This window comes from Carettochelys insculpta, chromosome 11 (genome assembly GCF_033958435.1).
Source record: "Carettochelys insculpta isolate YL-2023 chromosome 11, ASM3395843v1, whole genome shotgun sequence".
Taxonomy (NCBI): domain Eukaryota; kingdom Metazoa; phylum Chordata; order Testudines; family Carettochelyidae; genus Carettochelys; species Carettochelys insculpta.
The window spans coordinates 48463295-48469294 of record NC_134147.1 but is presented as its reverse complement, the minus strand read 5'-3'; positions in this window follow the sequence as shown (position 1 = coordinate 48469294).

Sequence of the window (6000 nt, the reverse complement as noted above, 5' to 3'; positions counted from 1 at the left end):
GTCGTATTACTGAGCATGCTCAGTACAAGTCAAGCAGCAAATTCAGAGGGGCTGGGGGGGGGAACCTGACTCCATCCATCCTCCGCCCACCTCCCTCCCAGATCACCTCTTTCAGGAGCCACAGAAGCACTGGAAAACTCTGGCTTTTTGGCAGACAACTTAGCAGTTAGCTGACAGGAGCGCGGTATCAATTCCCACAGAAAAAAGAAAGAAAATTAAATAAATAGTAGCTCCACTCAGCCAGGGGTGGGCAAGATACGGCTCACGGGCTGGATCCATGCCGTGAAGCCTTTTGGTCCAACCCGTGGCCCATCCCACTGGGATGTGGAGGCTTTCTATTCTGCCTGCCTGCTTCAACCTGAGGCTACTCAAAATGGCTGGCAGCTCACTCTAGACACCACATGCCTCTTGCAGGGGGAGGAGGGAGACTTCATGCTCTGTCCCCACCCATAGCCCAATCATCCAAGGTCCAACTGGCAAGTTCCAAGATGTGAGCAGACCATGACTTTACATAGTGGCAATGGGATATTTCCTCTCTTATTCTCTAATCCGTTCGCTTTTCAGATTGTCACCGCACATAGGGGAGGTGTTTACAGGGAACTGTTTGTAATGATTCTCTGATCTCTGTCTTGAGCGGTAACAGCTACTTTAAACCCCGTCATTTTTGTATGTATAGTTGGGATTATATTTTTCCATGTGCATTACGTGGCAGTTCAACTCCGAATTCCATCTGCCTTTGTGTTGCTCAATCACCCAGTTTTATGAGATCCCTTTGTAAGTCTTGGCAGTTAGCTGTGGACTTAACTATTGTGAGCAATTTTGTCTCAGCTGCAAATTTTGCCACCTTTTTCAAGACCATTTATGAATAAGTTGAAGCGCAGTGGTCCATGCAGAGCCCTGGAGCGCATCACTATTTATCCCCCGCTATCTTTTAAGTGGAGTACCCGGCAAGGTTTTTCATAATCATTTAACAGTCCTTCAGTTACTTGAATGACAAGCCTTTTGTTACCTTTATCACCCTGCCTCCCTCTCTTTATTACAAAGTCTCCCTGCCCAACAGGCAAAGCTGGGAGCAGGGCAAGCTCTGTTGAAGTTAAGAGCTGCTTCTGGAGCTTGGGCATGTGCTTTAAGCAGATCCTGAGTATGAAATCCAGGGGTTTAAACTTTAGGGGGTGTATGGGCCCCTAGCTCCCCCGAAGGGTGCACTTTGTTGTATGGGCCCCTAGCTCCCCTGAAAGGGTACATCTTTCTGAGAGAAAAGAACTTCAGTGGAGTCCCAGGGAGCCAAGGAGTTTCACATTAAACCCGCTTTTTTAGGAGTTACTCGAGCTACAGTTATTTTGGCATCTAAGTTAGTAAACAATTCCAACCTGTGCTCTTAAGTTTTCAGGACTAACAAAAAGCCTTTGTATTTCTCCACGGCTCCCTGAAGGTTACTGTGCCAAGGCAGCTGGTTGCTAGGTGATACTTATCTCGAGCAGCTCCTTTGGACAATGCATTTCATGGTTTGCAAACTTGCCCAATATTCCTAGCAAGGCTGAAATTCCTGTACGTAATACCCCGAGACAAAGAAATCTGATGACAATTCAACCAGTATGTTATCAGCACGGTTGGTTATTTTTCTTACTTCTTCTAGCCACAGTCCTAAGCAGTTATCCAGTAGAAGGACATGTTCCTGCTGTTTTTGCTAGACTATTGTGGCAATTTTGTCGATTTATGTCTTGACCCTGAGCCATTCGGATCTTGTGATTTAAGTGACTCATGGGAAGCTTGGGAAAATGAGAACAAGCATCTCAGAGAGCAAGCAGGCGGTTCTCAGGCTGAAATGAGAATGATTACACGGTATTTGGGGTGTGGCTGCACCTGGAAGTGCCCATTGAGACTGGGCCCCTGTTTTGCTGTACAGACCATTCGTGGGTGCAGACAGCTTACAACCTAAGAGACAAGACAGCCAGAGGGGGAGAAGGGAAGGATTTTTATCCCCTTTTATACAGCTGGAGAACTGCATCACAAACAGGGATATCTGTCGCAGAGCCAGGAACTGAGGATTGATGCCGGTTGCCTGGGTCCCAGACCAGTTCTTAAACATGGGACCAGTGTTCCTTTCCAGTGAGCGGACATCTGTGGAACCAAGAGGACTTACTGTTTAGGTTATACTTAAACCCGTTCTAAGAGACTCAGTCAGTGCACGCAATGCAGCACCTATGAAACAAATAAAAATATATTGTACAATAAATAATTAATATTAACCCTCAAAAACGATTAATTGGACAGGTTCGTTGGGGGGGGGGAAGTTTCGATGCTGTTCCAAGGCCTGGGATTTACAGAGACTGTTTGCTGCATTGATTTATTAGCTAGCTGAGTTAATTCATTATTGGATTAATTTTTGCTGCTGGGTGTTTGTCTAATTAATTGCTAGGACCCCAAGAGCTTTTTTCGTGACAGTTTTTCATTGCTATTTAAAAGTACCTAACTAATCAGTACAAAAATTGGACAGGTCATTAGCAAGGCCAGACCTTCAGCTTGTCAAAGCTCTGTATGGCTGAACATTATCCTTGCCACGTGCAAAACAAGGGGATGACCCTGTTGCCCACATGTATTTACTGTTCGTCTAGGCTGTTACATCCGTGAGCCATCACCCTGGATGCAAGCTACAAAATGAACTGGCATGTCTCAGGACATGGTGAAAAGTCTTCTCCTTCTGGCTCTTGCATGTCTTTCATAAACCCCACTTTAATCTCAGCCCACTGAAAACACTTTGGAGGAAGGTGGAAGTCATGATGTGCACAGTTGTATCTTTCTGAGTACATAGGTGAAATCCTGACTCCTGTTGAAGTCGGTGGTAATTTTGCCTTTGAATTTCGTGGAGCCCAGATTTCATTCCACATGCTGGAAAATTGCCTTCAACTCCCCCCGCCCCAAAATCTTCTCTCCTCCTCTGGAAGACATTTGGGGACAGGCCCTCACCAGGCATGTATCAGCATAGAGCCATTGAAGTCCAAGGTGCTGCACTGCTATTCACCAGCTGAGAGTCTGGCCCCTGGTCAGCAACACCATGGCCAAGAGCCTAGAGAAGTAGCTCAGTATGGAGGCCTATATCTCCTTTGCAATATAGCCTCCCCCCTCCGAAAAAAAAAGTGTTAACTGCCAACACTACTGGGGAGTTCCACCTGAGTCACAGCAACCTCTGCAGCTCACCTCAGCGGCTTCTCTCTAACCCTCAAGGGGTGGTTAATAACCCTCCTTGCTCTGCTGCTGACTGGTAGCCTGGGGCCTGATCCAGCTGTGTCTATGGGCAGGTATTGTGGGAATGGACAGAACGGGCTTTTAAAATCAAACCATAGACCTGGGGAAAACAGTGCCGCAATGGGCTGAGGAACCTGCTTTGGCCATTTGCAGACCCACACGACTCTCTCAGATAAGTCCTGGTTATAGGCAGCGCGAGCCAAATCTTGGCGGGTTAAAACCTCATTACGTTGTTAACGTGGAACTGCCCTGTCACTGCTCTGAGTTCCAGGCCTAAGGGCCCTGGATGACAGGGATGACGTGGATCTGAGGGGCTCACCCGGTGACAATGTCTCAGCCAGTGCCATGGTGCTGCAGGGGAAATAAACCAGGATTATCTGGAAAATGTATACCCCCCTTGCCCCCCGGGTTCCCAGTCCTGCAGAGGGATGGGGTGGGGTTGTGTGTGTTGTGTTCAAATACAAATCTTAAGGCCAATGCATCCCAGGCAGAAGTCAACGGGGACTGCTTATTCTCTCCTCTATTGCATGTGACTCAGGAGTCACTCTACTGAAAAGAGTTACACTGGTGCAAATAGGTGGTGAGTGGAGCCGGGAATGGCTGTGCACCAAGGGCAGACCTTTCTTTTACATTTATGAACTTGTGCAAATAGCTTTGGGTGAAGAAATACACGCAGATGTGGGCATGGAATTCATCCCCTGCCCGCCCGCCGCCCTCCACCCCAGAGGTTAGGGTACAGAGCAGTGCTACAGCCTTGCTACTGATTTGCCCTCCGGGCTGGAATGCCGGGTTACTGCTCTTCACTCTTTTTACATGACTGCATGGTTGTTTTGATAGCGTGCAGACTAACACAGTGACCTCTCTGTCACTATTCAGTTAGCACACGTATTCCTCGTTGTGTGCACAGAATAAGGCCCTGACACGCTGAGGAATGAAAACACTCTGAAATGACCTGAGAGACAGGCCAGGTGTGCCAGGCAGGTTGGGCTCCAAACAAAGAACTGCTTTGTTCCAGTGGCACAATGGTAAACATGCTGAGCTGGCCTGAGCAGTAGCGAGCACCTCCTGCGTGTAGCTGTGTCACCGTGGGCTCTGGGAGGGCTGCTCTCCTCAGTGCAGTGCAGAAAACCAGGCTGCTGACACCTCATCCCAAGAGCTAAAAGTTGAGAGGCACATTCCCAATATCACCACACAGGCTAGGAGATGACACAGGCTGCTGTGCATAGTAGGGGAGATGAGTAGAGGAGTTTGGCACAAAAAAGTCAGTAGACTGCCTTAAAACTCAGTCGCATTTTTCTTTTTTAATTTGCTTTCTGGCTTCTGAGCTTTTTGCTTGGGCATGATTCACATTTTTGGTCTTTTCTTTACCACCACAAGGCCCGCAACTTACTCCTTGCTGGAAGGAAAGCTGGGCTCTTGCGTGTGATTGCCAGTCCCCCGGAGCTGGGGCTTTAACAGGAACCCACGATTACTGTGAGGCTCAGCTCAGGAGGGAACACTTTAGCGATGGCAGAGGCACGCGCCGGAGTGGGGCTGCCTGGGGGAGAGGCAGTGTGTCAGTGGTAGGTCTGGTACTCTCTCAGGAGCAGGCGCTCTCTGGAGACAGCCTGAAGTTCCCCTCAGAAAAGTTGGCAGTTAAATCACAGGAGTTTTACAGAGACAACTCCGTGCAACAGAACTGAGCATCCTCACAGCACTGCAAGCTGGGAACTTGCTTCATTTCACTGCCTCACTCCAGTGCTGCGGGGGGGGCGGGGACGGGACTCCCACTGACTAACCAGGACACAAGGGACCAGGTGGAACATGGCTCCATCCCATAATGCTCTGGGTTACCCAGCTAACCCTATTCTGGCTGTCTTCCTGTAGGACGAGCCGGGGGCACAATGTCAGAGGAAAACAGCAGCGTGCCGGGGGGAGAAATGACTGGAACCAACGGGAGGCAGAAACCCGCTGGGAAGAGGCGTCTTGGTTAGGTTCAGAACTAGCCACTCCAGAGGCAGGAAGGCCGTGGTATGGGAAACAGATGAGATGAAAGGGACTGGGGGGTCTCATCCTGTGAGGTGCTGAGCAGCTCCTGAAAAGTGCTGAGTGCCCTTAATCCTGACTGAGGTAAAAGGGACGTAAGTGCTTTTAGCATCGCTCAGGCAGAGCCCTATGTTCCCATGAGTGTGCAGCTGCCTGCTTGTGTGATGTTTGACTGCTAGCACAACCAGCTAACGCTCGCCTTCAGGTGCCAGAGCTAAGCAGGAAGCTTCAGACAGCCTGACCTCCAGGCCCCTTTGGGCTGCCGTGGCCATGTGGGAGTGTGGGGAGGGGCTCAGTGCCGCCGGCATGTGGCGCTAAGGGCTGACTGTCTTAGGCTCTTCCCCTTCCACCCTTGGCTCCTCTCCTTTTGGGAGTACATAGCTGGGCCCTCCTCCCACCTTGCCTGGAGCCCCGGGTGGCTGTCGGCTCTGCTGCTTGGAGTTGGAAGTCAAAATATAATGTGGGACACGTGAACGATGGCCTCCCCTAGGATGCAGATTTTTGTTTGTGACTTCCAGAGCTCTTGCTCCATCATTACAGCATGGGAGGTCAGCGAGCTCCCTCCTAGCGCACAAGTCTCTCTGGTATGCTGTGGCCTTGTGCATTGGAGGGAAAATTGGTACAATGACTTATTTGACAGAGACCTGCCAAATAGCAGGAATGTGGTCTGGTACTGGAATGATTTAGTTTCCTAATTAGCAGATCCAGCACAGATCTGCTCCTGTGTGT